Source organism: Halichoerus grypus, chromosome 3 (assembly GCF_964656455.1).
Source record: "Halichoerus grypus chromosome 3, mHalGry1.hap1.1, whole genome shotgun sequence".
NCBI lineage: Eukaryota > Metazoa > Chordata > Mammalia > Carnivora > Phocidae > Halichoerus > Halichoerus grypus.
The window spans coordinates 167,487,422-167,510,080 of record NC_135714.1 but is presented as its reverse complement, the minus strand read 5'-3'; positions in this window follow the sequence as shown (position 1 = coordinate 167,510,080).

Genomic DNA, 22,659 nt, shown 5'->3' with positions numbered 1-22,659 from the left:
CATCCTCTTTCACTTTCCCTTACCACCTAATTTAATATCGGCTGCCTCTTATTTGCCTCCTAGAGTCTTATTTCCTGCACAACACTTAACTGTAATCTGTAATTATTTTATGTACTTACTTATTTGCTCTTTCTCTAATGAGCGTGAAGCTCCATGAAGGCAAAAACTTTGTGTCCTCTTCACCACTCTGTCCCCAGCATCTAGTGTAGTGGTTGGCACATGAGAGGCCTTCAGTGAATGTTTTCTGAATACGTGAAAGGGTGAATGGATGGAAGGATGAATGGATCTCTTGAAAATAGCATGGAAAGATTGAACAGGAGTGTGATCCTTGAATCTTTAGATTAATATTGTTAAGATTATTAATGGCAAGATAAAGTGTGAACACTTCATGCATTAAACATATACTGGGCAGTTTCAGTTAAGCAAATGCATGGTAATTTATGCTGATTGGTCAGACAATTTAATTTTCATGTTTTAACCAGGTGTTAAATAGTTTCAGGTAAATTAATGAATGTTTCTTCATAGTAATTCAGTTTTTTTCTAAAAAAGAAGGCTGCTCTCTGGAAGATACAAACCTGACCTTTGGAACTTAGCAGGAATGTAGACATTTTTCCATCCCACTGGTGGTGAGAGAGGAGGAGGATGGGAGACTGGTATTACAATGTATTGGTTGAATCATGTGAACTACTGTTCTTTTATATAACATTAGCTTTTGTGCTAATTGGAATTTTTCAGCCTCTCAGTATGAAGTGACATTTAAACTTCATTACCCTAAATACTGAAATGAAATTGACCAACAGTAGTCATCCTCTCTGTTCCCTTTTGCCCTATAGATAGTTGCAGGTAATATGGAAAAATGTTGGCAGCAAGTATGCCTTTGTAGTGGATTTGCTTTTTCGAGTTTTGTTTAGTATACTTTAAAGCTACCATTTCTTAGAGATGTTTTAGCCTGACACTGTTGAGCATAGAAATAAAAACCTAGGTATAATTATATTTTTTTCCTGGAGAATTCTTTTAACCTGATCATTTAAAAAATTGATATTAAAGGTCTAAAAATAAAATTATTTTTCTGGTAAAAGACTTCCTATTTATAGTAATGATTAAGAAGAGTTCTCTGTTAAAATTTCTGAAAAGCATTTTTTTTTTTGGAATTTCAGTGCTTTTGTTCCTAAAATTCAGTTATGGTTTAGGAATTTTAAATCCTATGTTAACAATGTTAACAAAATGTCAAGAAATGGAAGTTTGGTGCATAGACAAGCTTGGCCAGTGCTTGTGAGCCTTTCAAGTTTTTGAAAATCAAAGATGAAGTATAGTCACTGAAAAATTTTACTCTTATTTTAAGGTAATTGTTTTAAAATTGAGGTCTTTAAGGCTTAATTTTGAAAATACTTTGATATAAACTGGGGTTATTTATTTATTTGGAATTATGTTTTGATTCTGCGACAGTAAAATTTATATCTGACGGACCTCTCCACAGGGTGGCAGCATTTTCAACTCTGCTTGAGTGCAAACCTGGGGAAGGAGTCCCAGCAGAATTCCGAGGGAGAAATAAGCATGGGCAGAAGGCCCCTATGGACTCAACTCTTGTTTCGGGAAACTAGATCGGCTCTCCCGTGTGTGCGTGGAGTCCTAAGTGCCATCCACCCAACGCAAAGGAACAAAAGTGCAGAGGACCCGTGCCTCAGCAAAGATCGCCCTTCCTGAGCGTGCACTTCATCTATTGTGTGTTTTTGTGAAAGCATGAGAAATGGAACCTAAACGTAACTCGGAGTGAGAAGCAGGCCTGGAAGGAAGGCTGCTGTCGACTCACCTCTTGTTTGAGGAGATTAGCACTGCTGTACCCTGTGTGCCTGGATGCCTAGTTCCCAGGCTACTAACACCAAGAATCAATCCTATAGAGTGACTGCGCTTGAGTTAACATTGCCGTTCCTGAAGCAGGAGGAATTTGACCCTGCTCATGTACGAGAGACCGGGGAAAGGGTCCCAGACGTGAAATGGAGTGAGAAACAGGCCGGGGCGGAAGGCAGCTCTCAAGTCACCTCTGGTTTATGAGGCTAGTACCCTTGCCCCGGGGGTGCCTGCAGGCCTAAAGCCAACCACCTAACTCAAGGGAACAACTCTTTAGAGAATTCCTGCTTCGGCTAAAAGAGCCATGCCTCAGGGTGGACGCATTTTGCTGTGTGCAAGGGTGAGCGCCCTGCAGCTGAGTCCCAAACCATTTTCTGTGTGAGACTCAGGCCCCGGAAGAAAGCAGAACACGACTCCCCACTTGTTTCATGAAGCTAGCACTGCGGCCCCACTTTTGCATGGAAGTCTAATCGCTAGCATTCTAACTCGGAGAAACAACACTAGAGAAACCGTGCTTTAGGTACCGTCGACATCTGTGTGGGAGGAAGCAGTTTAGGGTGTACTGTGGGTGAGAGCCTGAGGACGGGTTCCATTTCGGAAAATCGGGGGAAGGACAGGCCGTTACACAAGGCAGCTCTCCGCTCACACCATGGTTATGGGGCTAGTACCGTTGCCCCGGGTGTGCGTGCAGGCTTAAAGACAGCCACCTAACTCAAAGGAAAAACTTGGTAGAGAATCCATGCTTCAGCTAAAACAGCCACTCCAGAGGGTGGAAGCATTTTGTTGTGTGCGTGCGTGAGAGCCCTGCAAGGGAGTCCGAAGCTTTTTGCGAGTGAGACTCAGGCCCCAGCAGAAGGCAGAACACGACTCGCCATGTGTTTCATCAAGCTACCACTGCAGCCCCACTTTTGCCTGGAAGTCTAATCGCTAGCGTTCAAACTCGAAGAAACAACAGTGTAGAGAAACCGTGCTTTAGCTACCATCGACCTCTTCGTGTGAGAAAGCAGTTTATGCTGCACTGTGGGTGAGAGCCTGGGGACAGGTTCCATAGGTAAACTCGAGGGAGAGACAGGCCAGTGCAGAAGGCAGCTGTCAACTCACCTCTTGTTTACGAGGCTAGTGCAGTTGCCCCGGGTGTGCCTGCAGGCCTAAAGCCAAGCACCTAAGCCGAAGGAACAACTCTGTAGAGAATTCCTGCTTCAGCGAACATAGGCATTCCTGAGGCTGGAAGCATTTTGCTGTGTGCCTGCGTGAGAGAAGTGCAATGGAGTCCCAAACCATTTTCCGTGTGAGACTCAGGCCCCGGGAGAAGGGAGGACACGCCTCCCTACTTGTTTCATGAAGTTAGCACTGCGGCCCCACTTTTGCATGGAAGTCTAATCGCTAGCGTTGTAACTCGGAGAAACAACACTGTAGAGAAACCATGCTTTAGCTACCGTCGACCTCTGTGGGAGGAAGCACTATAGGGTGTACTGTGGGTGAGAGCCTGGGGACGGGTTCCATTTTGTAAAATCGGGGGAGAGACAGGCCGGTACACAAGGCAGCCCTCCACTCATACCATGGCTATGGGGCTAGTACCGTTACCCCGGGTGTGCGTGCAGGCTTAAAGACAACCACCTAACTCGAAGGAAAAACTTGGTAGAGAATCCATGCTTCACCTAAACCAGCCACTCCAGAGGGTGGGGAAGCATTTTGTTGTGTGCGTGCGTGAGAGCCCTGCAAGGGAGTCCAAAGCTTTTTGCGAGTGAGACTCAGGCCCCAGCAGAAGGCAGAACACGACTCGCCATGTGTTTCATCAAGCTAGCACTGCGGCCCCACTTTCGAATGGAAGTCTAATCGCTAGCGTTCTAACTCGAAGAAACAACACGGTAGAGAAATCGTGCTTTAGCTACCATCCACGTATCTGAGGGAGGAAGCAGTTTCCAGGCTACCGTGGGTGAGAGCCTGAGGAACGGGTTCCTTACGTGAGACCAAAGGAGAAGAAGTCCGGGCCAGAAGGCACCTCTCGACTCAGCTCTTGTTACCTGAAGCTAACACTACCGCTCCATGTGTGCATAGGAATGCTAAGGGCTCCACACTGATTTGGCAGAAAGAAGCCGGTCAAGAACCCCAGCTTCAGCTCGTTCGCCTCTCCACAGGGTGGCAGCATTTTCAAGTCTGCTTGAGTGCAAACCTGGGGAAGGAGTCCCAGCAGAATTCGGAGGGAGAAATAAGCATGGGCAGAAGGCCCCTATGGACTCAACTCTTGTTTCGGGAAACTAGATCGGCTCTCCCGTGTGTGCGTGGAGTCCTCAGTGCCATCCACGCAACGCAAAGGAACAAAACTGTAGAGAACCCGTGCCTCAGCAAAGATCGCCCTTCCTGAGCGTGCACTTCATCTATTGTGTGTTTTTGTGAAAGCATGAGAAATGGAACCTAAACGTAACTCGGAGTGAGAAGCAGGCGTGGAAGGAAGGCTGCTGTCGACTCACCTCTTGTTTGAGGAGATCAGCACTGCTGTACCCTGTGTGCCTGGATGCCTAGTTCCCAGGCTACTAACACCAAGAATCAATCCTCTCGAGTGACTGCGCTTGAGTTAACATTGCCGTTCCTGAAGCCAGGGGAATTTGACAGTGCTCGTGTATGAGAGACCGGGGAAAGGGTCCCATACGTGAAATGGAGTGAGAAACAGGCCGGAGCGGAAGGCAGCTCTCAACTCACCTCTTGTTTATGAGGCTGGTACCCTTGCCCCGGGTGTGCCTGCAGGCCATAAGCCAACCACCTAACTCAAAGGAACAACTCTGTAGAGAATTCCTGCCTCGGCTACAATAGCCATGCCTCAGGGTGGACGCATTGTGTGGTGTGCATGCGTGAGTGCACAGCAAGTGAGTCCAAAACCATTTTCCTTGTGAGACCCTGCCTCGGGAGAAGCCAGAACACGACTCCCCACTTGCTCCATGAAACTAGTACTGCGGCCCCACTTTTGAATGGAAGTCTAATAGCTAGCTTTCTAACTCGAAGAAACAACACTGTAGAGAAACCGTGCGTAAGCTACCGTCGACCTCTCTGTGGGCGAAGCAGTTTAGGGTGTACTGTGGCTGAGAGCCTGGGGACGGTTTCAATATCATAATATCGGGGGAGAGACAGGCCGGTACAGAGGGCAGCTCTCAACTCACATCATGGTTATGGGGCTACTACCGTTGCCCAAGGTGTGTGTGCAGGCTTAAACACAGCCACCTAACTCGAAGGAAAAACTCGGTAGATAGCTTGTGCTGCAGGTAAAGGAGCTGCTCCTGAGGGTGGAAGCATTTTGTTGTGTGCGTGCGTGAGAGCACTGCAAGGGAGTCCAAAGATTTTGCGAGTGAGACTCAGGCCCCAGCGAAAGGCAGAACACGACTCCCCATGTGTTACATCAAGCTAGCACGGCAGCCCCACTTTTGCATGGAAGTCTAATAGCTAGCGTTCTAACTCGAAGAAACAACACTGTAGAGAAGCCGTGCTTTAGCTACCGTCGACCTCTCTGTGGGCGAAGCAGTTTAAGGTGTACTGTGGCTGAGAGCCCTGGGACGGTTTCAATATCGTAATATCGGGGAGAGACAGGCCGGTACAGAAGGCAGCTCTCAAATCACATCATGGTTATGGGGCTAGTACCATTGCCCAGGGTGTGTGTGCAGGCTTAAAGACAGCCACCTAACCCGAAGGAAAAACCACACATATAAAACTGGGGAGCCATCAAAGCATTTTGAGAGGGGCATGATAGGCTTTGACTTAGAGTTTAAAAGGTTTTCTCTGGATATTCTATTGAGAACAGTCTTCAGTATGACATAGGGAGATGGAAAAGGGACCAGTTAAGAGGCTGTTATAATAATCTGGTAATAAAATGGTGAGAGGTAGCAGAGAAGGCCCTATGAAGTGCTTGAATTTGCAATATATTGAAGGCAAAGTCAATAGTGTATGCTATTTGGGAGGGCATATGATAAACATCAGAATGATTTTAGGATTTGGGGCTTGGATGACTGAAAGAATGGAGTTGCCACCAACTACAATTTGGAATGTGATCAATGGAGCAGATACTACAGGAGGATGAGGGAGCAGTAATTTTGGACATAAGCCTGAGATACTTGTCGGGCATCCAAGTGGAGATATCATGTGGGCAGTTGGATACATAGGGAGAAACTTAAGGGAAAGAGTGGTAAGGGAGGAGGTGATCCTAGTTGTCTGAGTTGGGGTGTGTGTGTGTGTGTGCATGTGTATGTGTAGTATCAGCATATAGGTAACATTAAAAGCCATGAGACTAGATGAGATTACCAAGGGGCAAAGTCCAAGCTGGAAATAAAAGAGAGAATGAAGAAGAAAGCTTTGTGTTGTGGTGTTAAAGGAAGAGAAGAAAGTATGAAATAGTTATTTAGGAGAATGGGGACAGTGAATAGAGAAAGGAAATACAGTATTATTTCCAAGATGCATTAAAGGCACCTCTGAAGTTCATGGTCATAAATGTAAAGTAAGACCAGTCAATATGCTTTATGTTTCCCTCCAGCCATGTTCAGTTGTATGAAGACAGGTTGAGTACAAATGGAAAGTTGGGTTTAACATTTTAGACAACATTAAATATACCCTGCATGAACGATAGCTATTTGGGGAAATATATTGATAATTAGCATCAGACTTATGTTTAAGGAGAGAAGTCTGTATGTGCCAAGAATATTAGTCTTTTGGATGTACTTGGTTAGTCCAAGTATATAGGTTAAAAAGATATAATTAAATATATACATAGAAAAAAGGTACTCTGCATAAAAAAAAATTACCAAGTTTTCATAATGGAGAAAGTAGGGAATGAAGAGCAACATGGCAGGAATCCAAAGGTCTGAGGAAGCACATCACTAAGAAGAAATTTCTGGTGTCCAGGCAGCCAAGGAGCATTTATGAACAACAGTGACTAGTTTAATTATAACTTATTTTCAATATGTTAAGATAATAAAATCCAGTTACTCTAAACATTCAATAGAGACTGCCATGCACACAAAAACCTGAGTGAATGTGGGGAAAATCAGGCATAAGAGAAAACAAAGTGAGGCAAGAGTCAGAGCTCAAGAGAAGCAAGAACTTGAGATAAAAACTATTAGGGAAGACCTAAACCCACAGGGATGTGCAGAAAATTAGAAAGACATTAGACATGACATAGAGTTTGTGAGTTCAGGTCAATTTTTTTATTAAATTTTAAACAATAACAATAACTGATATTTCAGTTAAATAATGATAATAGCTACCATTTTTTGAATGCCTACTATGTGCCATACATGCCTACAGATGTGCCTACTGTGAATAAAATTTTTTTTAATTACAAGAACTTGGAAGAAAGGTATTATTAAATTTCATGATATAAAACATCTGCTTGTTTGTACTTTTTATAATTGATATGTGCGATGCATTTGATATTTATCAATTTTATGATACTGTTATTAAATTGCTGCCATGTCTTATGTTGGATATTAAAATTAAGGAAATGTGACAATATTGTCTCTATATAAGTGATGAAACTAAAATTCAGAAAGATTATTTAACTTCTCTAATTTCCCATTGATGACTAAGCCATCTAGGTCTCTAGGACTCCAAACCTCTAATACCTCATATAAATTCTAGTTTATTTTTCCACTGTTTTAGAACCAGTCCTTATTCAGCCTAGCAAGCTTAATTTCATTTGCATACCCAAGAATACATGTTCATGTCACGAAAGCAAAACATTTTCCCATAGCAACAGCTCATCAACCTAAAAAAAAGAAAAATCTTGTCAGTGGGGATACAGAAAGCATCTTGGTGGTAGAGACAAAAACAAGTGATGTAACTATCTGATTTATCAAAGAAAGCAGAGGGGTCACAAAGAATAAGATAAATTCTGAAGGATAGAAAGAAATCTTGTTTTCTTAGTCAAGTAGAGAAAAGAAAAAAAAAATCAGCCAGAAGTAATGGCTGAATTTGAAACACAAGAGTGAAACAATCAGTTGTCAAAAACAAACGATTCAACCAAAGCTATTATTTCATGGTAGAACAAGTTTTTATAAAACCGTTAGTCTACTATTAAGTCATTCATCAAGTAACCCCAACATACCTTTCAAGAAGATGTCCTTGTATGGATCTAAGCTATTCCAACCAGCCTGTGAGTCTTATGTTTTCCCAAACTGCACTATGTATTTTAGGTCCTAGGCTTAAGAACTCATGGCCCAGGTCTGAAGCTGTGGCTGAAGAGGCCAGAAATTAACTAAAACTGGTATTAGGTGTTAGGTGGGAGATGAAGAAGGTAGGAAGAATAGTAAGTCACAAGAGAGGGGGAATTCTGAACAGATATCTATATGTATATAGATATGTGTGTGTGTGCGTGTGTGTATGTGTGTGTGTGTGTAATAAATTCTAGCAGTCCGGGGAAGGAAGTACCAAGTAATACAATTAGAGCCACTGGGGAAGAGCTGTATTGGAAATATTATGCCCAGGGAATAGGCAAAATGGTTAGTGAGATAAGGTCCTAGAATACAAATTCATGGCAGTCATGAAATAAAGAGATTCATGTCAGAACAATGGCAAATGATGCATACAGTTAACTGAGATTTTTTTTAGCCATTTGCATTCTACCTTTTTTGCTACCACAAGCTTTCTCTGTTATAGTGATCCATTTCAGAAACCACTGAGTACCTCTATGACTCTATGCCTTAGATGCTCTACTGTTAAAATTTTGATCTGTTAAGTTCCTATCCATATTTCAGCAATTTTTATCTAAAATAACTCAGCACTTAAACAACTTCCTCCCAAAGAACTGGTGAGGCTACCTAGACTTCTTACATTGGAATGCAATCAGTAGACTTTTAATTTTACAGCTTTTCTACAGTCTTTCAGCTTATACCTACTGTTCATACCCTTTATCCATGTATCTAATGGGTTGTCTTTTACTTACTGATTTCTGGATTTTCTTTATAGGTAATGAATACTAATCTTTTATTGTTGCATGCATTGCAAATATCTTCTCCCAGTGTATGATTTTTCTTAACTTTGTTTATAGGATCAATTTACCAATACCTTCATTTGTGGTTTGTCACTTTTCTTTTGACCTCCTTTAAGAAATCCTTTTTGGGGTGCCTGGGTGGCTGAGTTAAATGTCTGCGTTAGATCATGATCCTGAGGTCCTGGGATCAAGTCCTGAGTTGGGCTCCCTGCTCAACAGGGAGTCTGCTTCTTTCTCTCCCTCTCCTGCTCTCTCTCATGTGCTCTCTCCCTCTCTCTCATAAATAAGTAAAATCTTAAAAAAAAAAAAAAAGAAACCTTTTCCCATTAGTACATCATTACAGTCTCCTACATTCTCTTTCAAAAGTTTTAAAGTTTTGCTTATTATGTCTTTTTCTTTAATCAATCTAGAATTTTTGTATAGAGTGTGGGATAGGATACCAATATTTTTTCTGTATGTAAGCCAATTGTTCTAGTACAATTTAGTTATATTTCACCATTTCCCCATTTCTCACTTATTTCTAATGCTACCTATTATATTTACAAAGTCCCATATATGAATGAATCTATTTGCCTTCTGTATTATGATTAACTCTTTTTCCTGACTTTCAAAGCCCTATATTATCAAATCATATAGACCTCCAGTGTATACCCTAAAGACAACAAAAGCACTAAACCCACATTATCAGAAAAATCTTTGAGCTTGAAAGTAATACATGTTTTAAATAATCTGATATATAATTTTATAGATAAAAAACACAAGCCCAAAGAAGCTAAATGAGTTGCCCAAGGTGATTCAACCAGTCTAGTGTTAAAGCCTGTTCTAGAAATATGTTTACTCCATATATACTGCCGTGCATTGTCCACAGAACCAATGCTCAGCAAATATTAGATTGATTTACTGTTGGAATCAAATGACAGCATCAAATTAAATCAAATGGGGGACATGTGACTCGCTCAGTGCCCACTATGTGTTGGACACTATGCTAATATTCCCCTAAAACCAGAGTGATTTGCCTTTGAACTTTGGCCCATGAGTTCCAGTTTGTGTGCTCTTTTCTCTGCCTCTGTACCATGACTGATAATTATGAGAATACTTGTAGTCTGATAAGAAGATTCTATTCAAACTTGATTCCTACATTGCTGTAGTGCAATTTTCTCCAACATGCAGAAGAGAGCATTTTGGAAAACCACTGAATTATATGTAAATGTATATGTACATTATACAGGAATTATGAAGATAGACTTTCTTCTTAGAAATTAAAACTAAAACTGTTACCTACGTCTCTTGCTTCCACTTACTTATTCCATAAACATATGGTAAGAATCCCCAGTGGCTTTTACGGCTATCATTAATAACATTTCTGTCTAATAGGGTCTTATATCTAATTGTGGAATTAGGCTCATAGACAAACATTTATAATTCAATTGTAGTAACTGTTATTAAATAGATAAGAACAACAAGTTGCAGAAAAGTAGAACAAAAGATCAGAAATGATCACTCTACCTGGTAGAGTCCAGGAAACCCTTAAGAGTGGGAGTATATAGCTGAACTGAAAGTACAGGAAGGGAAACAAGTATTTGTGCATAGATATAAATGTTGATATAGAACATTATGACACAAATTTTTATTAAAGAATGGTGAAATTTTGTGTTCGTTGGTGATGTGTCAAACTTTTCTTCCCAAGATCTCACATTGTCATCAATATTGCTTAATATTTGTTAAGCAATTATTTTCCCTAGGTGCTATGAAGGCCTTGGGAATACAGGTGCAGACAATATAGATTTGATTACTGCTTTCAGAGGTAGGGTATCTACATAACTTAGCTTTGCGTACACTTTGATATTGCAAAGAAATACTATTAATACTTACAGTTTGACAACAGATATAAATCAGGATTGCCCTGAACTAACTAGAATTTGTCACCATATACAAAGGAAAATAACAGTGTGCAGTGTGACTATACAATGGGGTCCCTAACCCTTTTTAAGGTGTCATATAGAAGGCTGTGTAAATGAAATTTCTCCATAGAATCAGGGCAGGCTTTATCAGGATGCAACCCGTGCAGTTGCCCTATACCTAGAAGGTCTCCGCATCTGGTTTAAACCTCTACTGTTGCTGTCTTGAAATTGTGAATATTGTTTTAAATTAAATTTATTTATTTGACAGAGAGAGACACAGCGAGAGAGGACGCACAAGCAGAGGGAGTGGGAGAGGGAGAAGCAGGCTTCCTGCTGAGCAGGGAGCCCGAGGCGGGGCTCCATCCCAGGACCCTGGGATCATGACCTGAGCCCAAGGCAGACGCTTAATGACTGAGCCACCCAGGCACCCCTGTGAATATTTTTTTAAAAAGGGGCCCCACATATTCATTTTGTGCTGGGCCCAGCAAATTATGTATACAATACTATATAGAAAATACATAATCTGCTTTAGTAGGATGACAATCAAAAATGCCAGAGGATTCATGGACCATATAGCATGAGGCTTGTTGAAGGACCTGGAAATACTGGATTAAAAATATCTAAAAGATGAATTAATAGCTTCCCTAAAATTGAAAGTTCAGATGGGTCAAAGGAGAAGTAGAATTTTGTAGTTCAGTTCCAGAAGAGGGAAGAAGAATTCTTGGGAATCATAGGAAAACAGGAAAGGCAGAATTTTACTACAGTGGAAGGCAAGACATCATTACATGTAAACTCCCCAGTATCAGGTATTAAATCTGAGGCTTGGTGACCATCAAGTCATGATTGTTAAGAACAAATATTTCTATTCATTAAGAAAAGAATGAGAGGACTACATAGTCCAAACCAATCCTAAGATATCATATTTATGAAATACACTGAAACTTTCTTGTCAAAATGACTCATATTTCAGAATTCTATGAAGTGAAGAAGGGAACAAGAAACAATCTTTCAATTATCTTTTACTTGAAGCAGGGAAAAGGAAGAGAAAGTATAGAAGACTGATAGTATGCTCACTTAAGAAGTGTACAAATCATGCTGACCTTAGTTCTGGTTATGAGTCCCAAGACATGGCTTTAAAGTTAGCAAATGCTAATAAGTGCTCTTTATTCAACAAATGAATCTAATTTAGTTGCATAAGCTCTGCAAAGAACTTGTGAATTAAGACTTGATGTATCATTTTATAGATGAGGAAACTGAAGCTCAGAGTTGACTTTTTTTAGTCTATATAGCAGATGATTAGTTAATTGGTTTGTTTACTCATGAAGAAACTATTTTTTTAAAAGCTTTTATTTATTTATTTGACAGAGAGAAGGAACACAAGCAGGGGGAGTGGGAGAGGGAGAACCAGGCTTCCCGCCAAGCAGGGAGCCCGACACGGGGCTTGAACCCTCATGACTTGAGCCCAAGGCAGACGCTTTAAAAACTGAGCCACCCAGGCGCCCCATGAAGTAACTATTTTTTGAGTACCTAGTATGTTCAGGCACTGTGCTATGTACTAAGAATGCAAATACGAACAAGACAGAGTAGAGTTTATACTGCAACAAGTTAGCCAGGATATAGTAAACTTCTTTGCTTTGTTCTGTTCAAAAGGAAAAAACTCTCAGGCAACTTTTTTTTTGGTCAAGCAATTGTTATTTGGGGTAATTCTGATTTGCATGAACCATGTTTATTTAGCCTTTATTTCAAGCCTATGTGAATCTGGCACTATTATATCAGGAAGTGAATAAGGTATGTTCCTTGTCTTTTGAGAGGTATAAAAGAGACCTATATAAACAACTGACTGCAAGTACAAAACAGAATGAAATAAGTAGTAAATAGACTGGGAAATATTATAAAATGGGAGAGCAGAAGGAGAGGGAGACTCAAATGTGACTAGGCTATCAAGAAAGGTTTTGTGGAAAAGGTGAACTGAGAAACATGACAAGGGGAAAAAAGTTCAAAATTATGAGAATAAGTTTCAAAAGAGGAAACGCTATGACGTATCAAGCCATATATCCACAGCACATAACATAGTAACTAGCATATATCCAGTTAATAAGCAATAAGTATTTATTAAATTCATTAATATAAGAATTAATTTACTGCTGTGTGTTTAATGTTGAACAAGGAGAAAGAGCAAAATCACATTGTTATGAATATCCATGGAACATTTGAGTAGTGAGAAGACTGATAAGTATGAATGGTAAGTGATATGACAGGGTTTATGGACAGTGCTTATGGAAGAAAGAGGGAATGATGCTTGAAAGACAAGTAGGAATCAAATTGTGGAAAGCCTTATTTTTTAGATGAAGCTTGAAGTGAACTCACAGCAAATGACAAACCAGGAACTTTTAGCACCTAGCACCTATTACAGTGTCTTAAACAATAGTACGCTATATAAGTTTGCTGAATGAATAAGTAAAAATGTGAAATAATAAATGAGGGAAAGAGTGACATCTATCAGTTTGTTCAATAAACGTTTATTGAGCACAGTTCTGGTCTAAGTACTGTGAAACAAGAACAATGATGTCTATCCTCATTTACTTCCTCAGTTAATGTGATATATACACGCGTCCAGCCAACAGTGACAGTACTATGTGAGATGAGTACGAGAGCGAGAGAGAAAGCCCTTTGGAACACATTAGGAAGACTTCCTAACCCAGCTTCTGTGGATTTTCAGATTTATTTTATTTTGGGTTTTTCAGGACAGAGTGGTTAGTGAAGGACAATTAACAAGAAAAAAAGTGACGTCTACATTAAGGCATGAAATCATGCAGGAGTTGAGGGGAAGTAAGAATAAAGTGTACAGAGGTCTAGAAGGTAGAAAGGTTGACTAAAAATATTCAAAGAAGGCAATAGGAAGAGCTAAGGGTACAGAAGTAGAAAGGAAAGCGATGAAAGATAAAATTGGAAAAGAGAGAAACCGAATGCCAGCATAACAGTAGGGTGACTACAGCAATAGCTCACAGGAGAGGCAGCTAAGGCCATGGCAGTGACAGTGGAAAAGGAGGATGTCTTTCTGACTTCCACATACTCAGTGTTCAATAACTACTGCATGACAACAGGATTTGAGGACTAACTGCTTATGTGGGGTAAAGAAAGAGAAGAGAAAATGGACTCTGAAGTTTCTAGTTTGAGTGATTAAATTGATGTAGTCTATATAATTTGAGATTGGAAATATAGTTGTTGACCAGATTTTGAGGCTAAATTAGTCAATTTAGTTTTGGACATAACTTGTTTAAGAAATCTGCCTGCCATCTTTCTGGCATTCCCTAGCTGAGTGGAAATATATCTGGAGCTCAAACATCATGGTGTTAAAGAGTAACCCTTGGGAGAATCTTTTCCATTATACCACCAGGTAGCAATTTTTCCTTTTCATGGAAAGCAAATGAAATTAACAAGTGGTGGCTATTTTCTATTTTTGTTAAGTAAGAGATTGACAATATGTGCTTGCCCTTTCCAAAAAGGTAGGCTGCTTCTCTACATTAAGTGATTACACAACACATCTGCTAATCTCCTATTGAAAGCCATTTTACTTAGAAATCATGCTTGTTTATCTTTTTATGTTTATGCCTAAATAAATAACTTGTAGGCAAATATGTCCCTTTGAATATTGAATAAAGCAAAACAAAATTATGCTTGGATGTTTCTTAATTTCTGCAGAAGGAGGATAATGAAAGGAATCTGAACAACCCCTTCTCCTTGATGAAAGAGTTGCCCAAAGGAACCTGTCTTTAGACTACTAGAAAGATCCTTCTATATCCACTCTTTTCACTAAGCTAGCCCTGCCAGGACTTCGTAGAACACTGACACATCTCACCTTTGACAAAGACCTGAATGCAGCATTTCTTGGCATTTGTTTTATGGGACATTGAGGGAAAGTAAGAACATTTCACTGGATTTCATCTATTGATGCCCTGAAATGTTGTTCTGATTGCAGCCAGAGAAATCAAAGTATAGTTTAGCCGAGACAGGGAGCCATCCTTTATTTTAAAGTCCATTAGAACTTTCATAAAGACAGATATAGCATTTGAGTCAGAACATCATCTAGGCAAATAGAGCATTTGAGTCCATGAGAAAGAATAAAAAGAAGAGAAACAGAGGCAGAGAGAGGGAGAGTGGGGAGAGAGGGCAAGAGAGAAAGAAGGAAGGAGAGAGAAGAGAAGGGGAGGGGAAGAGAGGGAAGAGGGAAAAGGTTGAGATGAACAATCTAAACTGAATATTCTAAAGAAACAAAATTTTGCAGTGAAGAAGAGAAAAATGAAAGAGGTTCAAGGGAAGGTGATGAGGAATGGTGGAAAGGGTGAAGACAGAGGTGAGACCCTATATCTGACCATCATGAGTTCTTTAGTAATTTTGGGCGAACCACTTTATACACACATTCCAACTTGGATGCAATGGGAAAAAAATCACTAAGTTTAGAGATGATACTTATGAGAGTAGTGATAAATGTGTGACGAGACATGGGTGTGTGTGAAATATTTTAGGCTTTTAAGAGAATATCCGACTTTTACATCACAGCATATTCCTCTTAGCTCCATTTCTCTACTTGGCCTCAATAGCTGTGATAAGGTCTGGTGGGATGACAAAATTAGCCTCTTATAAAGAGTCTATTTCTCATTGAGCCCGTCCCTCAGTATTTTGAGTGGAGAACAGAAATCAAATACACAAGTTCAATGCATTTTAGTCATTCAGGTTAATTCTTTTAATACAGATATATTGGCCAGATAGATGACACTTATGTTTAATCATTTTTCAATTCCAGTTATTCTTAATCCTAATTATGCTTGACCTGATTTACAGTGAACAGAAATTCATTTCCAACTAAGTAAACAGGAACCATAGAGCTTTTGTTATTTGTTAGAACAAGCCTTGTTAAATAGCAAGCATCTGCTCTCCATTCCAATTATTGTTTGTAGGTTTTAAGGGTCTAGGTTAAGTAGAGTTGTCAGATTTCACTTTGTTGGATAATGAAGTCAGAAAATGAATTAATAACAGCAGCTCAAATCTGTCCCATTTTACAGCTTGCTAGTGCATCCATTAGCTCATTGGATTCTGATATTGCTGGGAGGAAGTATGTCTGGCTCTTCATCTGTATAATGGGGATAGGAATCATATCCTCCTCCTAAGGTTGTGGTGAGGATTAAATGATTTAATAAATGCAGGGAGCTTAAAATTGTGCTGGGCACATAGCAAATATTCAATAAGTATTAGCTATTTTTTGTTGATCCTATTATTATGGTTATTAAGTTCATTGTACTTTGTAAAGTCTGTATCACACTGAGAGAAGAAGGACAGGAAAAAAAGATGATGAGACAGGGAGAGGGAGGGAGACAGGCAGGGAGATGAATGTAAAGAAGAAAGGATTAATATTAGACTTATAGTTGAGAGGATCTAAACCTTGCCTATTTGAAAAGGCTATTTGGGGTAGTGCCATGTCATTAAGGAAAGTAGATTGAAGCAGATATATTAAGGTGGTATTGATTAGCTTTGTAAATATCCATTCTCTCGCAGTCAGTAATGGGAGATTTTTTTTAGATTAGAAGGAATGTGAGAAGACAGGGCTTTCCAGGGATTAAATTGAAGGATTAGGAACCACTAACCATTTGTATGACCCTGTGTGTTTATAATTAATATGCCAGGGCCAGAGCCACTTTCTCTATAATGTGGACCTCAATAATGGTTTCTTATATTTATCTCGTGATGAGGCTACTAAAGTAAATTCAGAAAGGCATTTGGAATCTTTCACATAGGCTGAATATAATAATAAAGAGTTTCAACAGATTGTACTGTGCAGTTGTTTTTATTCGTTGTTTCTTTTGTTCTATCTAGCCTGAGTTTAAGTCCTCATCATGCCTCATCTGAATGCTTGTATAACTTCTCACTTTTCAGTTCTTCCTTCCTTCAATCTATGTGCCATAATACCAAACACAGATCTGATCAAATTAATCCTATTGCCCAATGAATAATCAAGTTTATCACTATAATATGGATTTCACAACCTGAGACTAGAAACTTTATTAAACCTTATTCATTATGTCCTCATCTTTATAAGACATTATTCATTATACCCTTGTCTTTATAGGGGTCATCCAGGCTAATTTGCCATTGCTGTTTTACCATCATTTGCTGTGTAACCTTGGAAAAATTGCTTGGCCTCACTCAGACTCATTTTCCTGATTCTAGCAGTGATTCTCAATCTGGGGTGATCATGCATCCCAGGGACATTTGTCAATGTCTGGAGACATTTTTGAATTTCAAAGCTGGTGGGGAGAAGTGCCATTGACATCTAATGGATAAAGGCCAGGGATCCTGCTAAGCATCCTACAATGCACAGGACAGCCCCCCACTATAAAGAATTATTCATTCTCAAATGTTAAAAGTGTCAAGATCGAGAAGTTCTGCATTATGGAGATCATAAACCTACTGACTCATGTGATTGTAACAGTTCAAAGTTAAGTACCATGCAGTACCTGGCATTTACAAACACTCAACACATGTTCATTTTTATTGCCTGTCCAATCTTATTTCTTGCTTTTCCTGATTCCCGTTTTTTATTTATTTAACAAAACCTTCCTTACTGCTTCCTTTGTGCCAAGCCCTTTAAAAATATTCATCCTCAAACTGGCCCCTGAATTTACCTTAAGTTCATGCCCATTTTACAGATGCGGAAACAAAGAAAAGTTGACTATCTTGGCTAAAATTACACAGCTTGTAAGTTACAGATGTAACATTTGAACATTGACAGTCTGACTCCACAATCTGGGTTCTAAATACTGTGTTGAGCTGTTTTTCTATACCCTGCTGTCCTACATACCAGTCATTTCAGACTTCTGTTTAGTTTCATGATATTTCAAGCATTTTTAAACCACTGAACAAGAAATGATAAGTTTTTTAAAAAGACAGGAACACATTGTTGTTTCTCTTAGAATCCCCTGTAAGTAGCATAGTACTTAGCATGAACTAGACAGTATATGAATAAATGAACCAAACTATCAGCTAGAGTTCTCTGGTATGGTTTGTCTTCTAGTCACCAGTACAGGATCAGGAAGACAGTCCTTGGCCCTAAAGCAGATTAAGCCCACTGATCTACCAGGGGCTTTGTCTTTGTCCTCTACCATGGCTTCCATAGCCTGAGCTCCAACTACCCAAACTAATCAAAACTGACCCTAAATGATTTCATGTGTACTGATCCTCCCAGGGGCTCTCCATGTGGCTTGATGAAAATGCTTTTGCAAACACAGATGCACTTGTATTCCCGTCATTTGCCAATGAAGCAGGCACTAACAGGAACAGATTTTGGTTCTTCAGCATCAAAGAAATAAACATTTATATTATCTTTTTAGTAAATAGGTAGGACGATTACTGAAGCCTTTCTATCTGTTATTATTTTGTGACACAACCCTAACACATTAAGTTTAACTTTCTCCTTATGTGTATAATAATCCAATATAAACATTGTTCTTAAGGCCCAGAATTTGGATTAAGAAGTCTTAAGTTTAAGTCCCAGCTCTGCTACTTCCAAACTGTGTGACCATGGCCATGCTGATTAACCTCTCTGTGTTTCTGTTTCTTCAATCTGAGAGAAAGGACATTAATGCATAAAGACACATACACACACCACATTCATGACTATTTCAAGGATCAGATAAGATAAAGTACATGAAAGCACCTAGAAAAGTTTTATTTAAAAAACTGTGAATTTAGTTAATATTAGAGAAGTCATGATCATTTTTGTGAATCCTCACAAAGAAATAGGTTAAAAGAATGATTCAGGGGACACCTGGGTGGCTCAGTCAGTTAAGTGTCTTCCTTCGGCTTGGGTCATGATCCCAGGGTCCTGGGACTGAGCCCAGAGTCGGACTCCCAGCTTAGTGGGAAGCCTGCTTCTCCCTATGCCTGCTGCTCCCCAACTTGTGCTCTCTCTCTGTCTGTCAAATAAATAAATTAAATCTTTAAAAAAATTTGAAAAAAAGAATAATTCAGGAGTGGTACCATAAAACACAACTAAAATAGCTTTAAAAATGGATCAAAAAGGGGCACCTTGGTGGCTCATTCGGTTAAACATCTGCCTTTGGCTCAGGTCATGATCCCAGGATCCTGGGATCGAGCCCCTCATCAGGCTCCTTGCTCAGCGTGGAACCTGCTTCTCCCTCTCCCTCTGCCTGCCACTCCCCCTGTTTGTGTGCTCTCTCTCTCTATCAAATAAATAAATAAAATCTTTAAAAAAATGGACCAAAAAAAAAAAAAACCCAGCTAAACAGGACTAATGATAGTTGATAAGATGCTAAAAGTCTCGTATTTGAGAGCACAGTTGCAGTTTTCACTTACTCTTTTCATCTTTATCAAGATATTTGGTTTATGGATCCCCATTTTAGGAGTGACTCATCGATATGCTCGGTCCTATATTCCTCCTCCAAGTTGCCCTCTCTTCTACCTTCATGACAGACAGTGGGCATCACATATAAAGGACATTCCACCAACGATTCTACGTGTATGCAGTCTTGTCCTCAATCACTCTTCACCTCTGAATTGATGATGTTCCTGAATGCAGACTTAGGTTTTATAAAATGTTTTGTTGTTGTCTTTGCATGCTTATAGCCTGCTCTTAACAAAGACTTTCCTTAACCACACTTTAGTTAGGCTCATCTGAGCCCTTTTGGACATGACCCTGTCCTGGGCCTTCTCCTCAAGAGCAAGAATCCTGCTAAGTCAGTTTAGCAAGAATCTCCCACCCTATATATCTGATCATCCACAATACATTTTCATATTCGTCATTTTCCACTCTCCCCCAGGTGATATCTGACCCCTCTAGCCTGCCTTCAGCTAGAATCCTGTCCAACCTGTTTTAGCCAGAATCTCCCCTTATTTCTGAAATTCTTTTTTAGTAGTTTTCCATCTACAGACCCCTACCGTGCCCCTTAACTGTAAATTACTATTTTTCCTTGTATTTGGCGTTGAGGTCAATCTCTCTCTACTGCAAAATTCCATTTCAGGAGTCACTTGAATGAAATCTTCATTACTGTCTTTAACAAGTGCAGAATATTTTTTTATTTAGCACTCTGAATTTGATTCTCTGAATTAACCCTTTTTTAAAGATTTTATTTATTTATTTGAGAGAGAGAGAGAGCACTTTGGAGGCGGGAGGGACAGATGGAGAGGGAGAGAGAGAGAAACAGACTCCCCACTGAGCAGGTAGTCCAATGCAGGATCAATCCCAGGACCCTGGGATCATGACCTGAGCCGAAGGCAGATGCTTAACCTACTGAGCCACCCCTGCTCCCCCTGATTCAGCTCTTTTAAACAGTAACTCTGTTTCACAGTCATGATTATGCTGCCTCATGCCACCCTTGAAGAAATGCCCACCTCTAGCTAGGTTCAAGTCAGCTCTCAGCTCATATAGGCTTATGCCATCCTCCAGACTGGGCACCAACACATTGCCCTCTTCCTAAAATTGTAATTCTCTTATTGCCAGTAAAAGAAAGTTAAATGCCAAGCTTGGTCATACATGTGGTGTTCTCTATGTATGTATTCTCATTTAAGAAAAGTCATGTACTCACATTAGAACCTTAAGATCATACAATAAAATTCACTCACTGAGAAGTCCTTTATGACTCTTGTTTCTACCCAACAAGAATTTTAAAATAAAACAAGAACTAGTTGAAGCCAAAGCAGTGCATGTGGCAGATGCTTCTGCAATAGTGTTTTCAAGCTGGAGTTTATAAAGCCCATTGCCTATATATACCACATCTTCTTTATCCATTCATATGTTGATGGACATCCTGGCTCTTTCCATAGTTTGGCTATTGTGGACACTGCTGCTATAAACATTGGGGTGTGGGTGTATATATATAATATACATATATATAAAATATATATACACACACACACACACACACACACAGGAATATTACACAGCCATCAGAAAATGAAATCTTGCCATTTGCAATAACGTGGTTGGAACTAGAGGGTATTATGCTAAGTGAAATAAGTCAATCAGTATCATATGATCTCACTGATATGAGGAATTTGAGAAACAAGACAGAAGATCATAGGGGAAGGGCAGGAAAAATGAAACAAGACGAAACCAGAGAGGGAGACAAATCATAAGAGACTCTTAATCTCAGGAAACAAACTGAGGGTTGCTGGAGTGGAGGGGGGTGGGAGAGATGGGGTGGCTGGGTGATGGACACTGGGGAGGGTATGTGCTATGGTGAGCTCTGTGAATTGTGTAAGACTGATTAATCATAGACCTGTACCCCTGAAACAATACATTATATGTTAATAAAAAAAAAAAAACAAAGCCCATTGCCCTCCTTTAGCATAAATTGCTAATATACTTCACTTATAATATCTGCAGGTTGCTGCACAAATTTTAGCTGCAACTCAGTCCTCAGTCTCAGATATCTGGGTATAGATGTTGGAAAATTAGAGCAGTCAAGCTAATCAGAAGGAGCCATTAGGACCCCCAACAGGCAGGATCACAAATGAGATGATTTCACCTCTGAACCCTTCTTGGCTAATTGACTTGTACCTGTAAAAGTCATCCTAATTCAAATTCAGTTCCTGAATTCTCATTCCTTAAGCTCTTCTAATTTGTAGCAAAATAAGCCAAGAGAGGTTTCATCAAAGGTCAATTTTCAGACTCAAAGTGGGTGAGCAATATCAAAGAGATCTATATAGACACAAAGTAAGGCTTTACTACTCCCAACTAATCAAAGAAAGGGGAATTTTAAAAGTGTGAGTTTTAGGCATTTTTAAAAGAAATTAAAATAAATATATTCTGAAGAGTACCATAATTTGAACTTTGTGTTGCTGGTTTATTGTCCAATGAAGATTCCTGTTCTCACAAACAAACAAGATTGATTTATAAACAGGAGCAGCAATCTGCATACTGTCTTTGTAGATTGCTCTTTTAACAGATTAAAAATTTCCCCTTTTAATCATGTTACCCAATATAGTTTAAGACAAACTATATAGCTAAAAATGAAACCAAAGAAAATCTCAGGATTTCAAACTCGAAAAATGCACAAGTTCAGTTTTCTTCTATAATCTTACATAGTATAGTTCAAAGAGAAATGGACTAGAAGTTAGAAGACCTGAGTTTTCTTCTCAGCTCCAAACATTATTTTCAAGTCAATTGTTTCATTAATTTATTTCTTCATCAATTATTTATAGTGTTAATTCTGTGTTTTGTGCTGCTTCAGACATTAGAGATACAGAGGTGACAAAAAGAGCACACAATATTACGGATCTTAGCTGCACTTGGAAAAGACAGGATAATAAAAACAGTAAACATACATATATATAATTTCACATGGTAGCTAGTTACATATTTTTTTTATTTTTATTTTTAAAGATTTTATTTATTTATTTGACAGAGAGAGAGACACAGCGAGAGAGGGCGATGTGGGGCTCGATCCCAGGCCCCTGGGATCTTGACCTGAGCCGAAGGCAGACGCTTAATGACTGAGCCACAGTTGCCCCCCCCTTTTTTTAAAATAGCAGTGCAAAGGGATAGAATGTGAAGTGTGAGGGTATGGGAAACCAGGATTCAAATTAATACAGGGTGATTAGGAAAACTCTCTAAGTAGATATTTGAGCTGAGCCTTGAATAGGAAGAAAATCCTATCAGCCTCAGTCTCCTTATCTGAAAAATGAGGATAACGATAGTACACATTCCATAAGTTTGTTTGAAGTATTAAGGTCTTGCACTGAAAATACTAACCAGTTGAATGATGGCACATTGTAAATACTCAACGATAATGGTTACTAAGGTTATTATTAGGCATTGCAATGATAAGTTTGAATATATTTAATATAATACAAATAATAAATGTTCTCTAGAGAGGATGGAGTCAGGTGGCATCACTGTTGAAAATAATTAAGAAACTAGGTAGA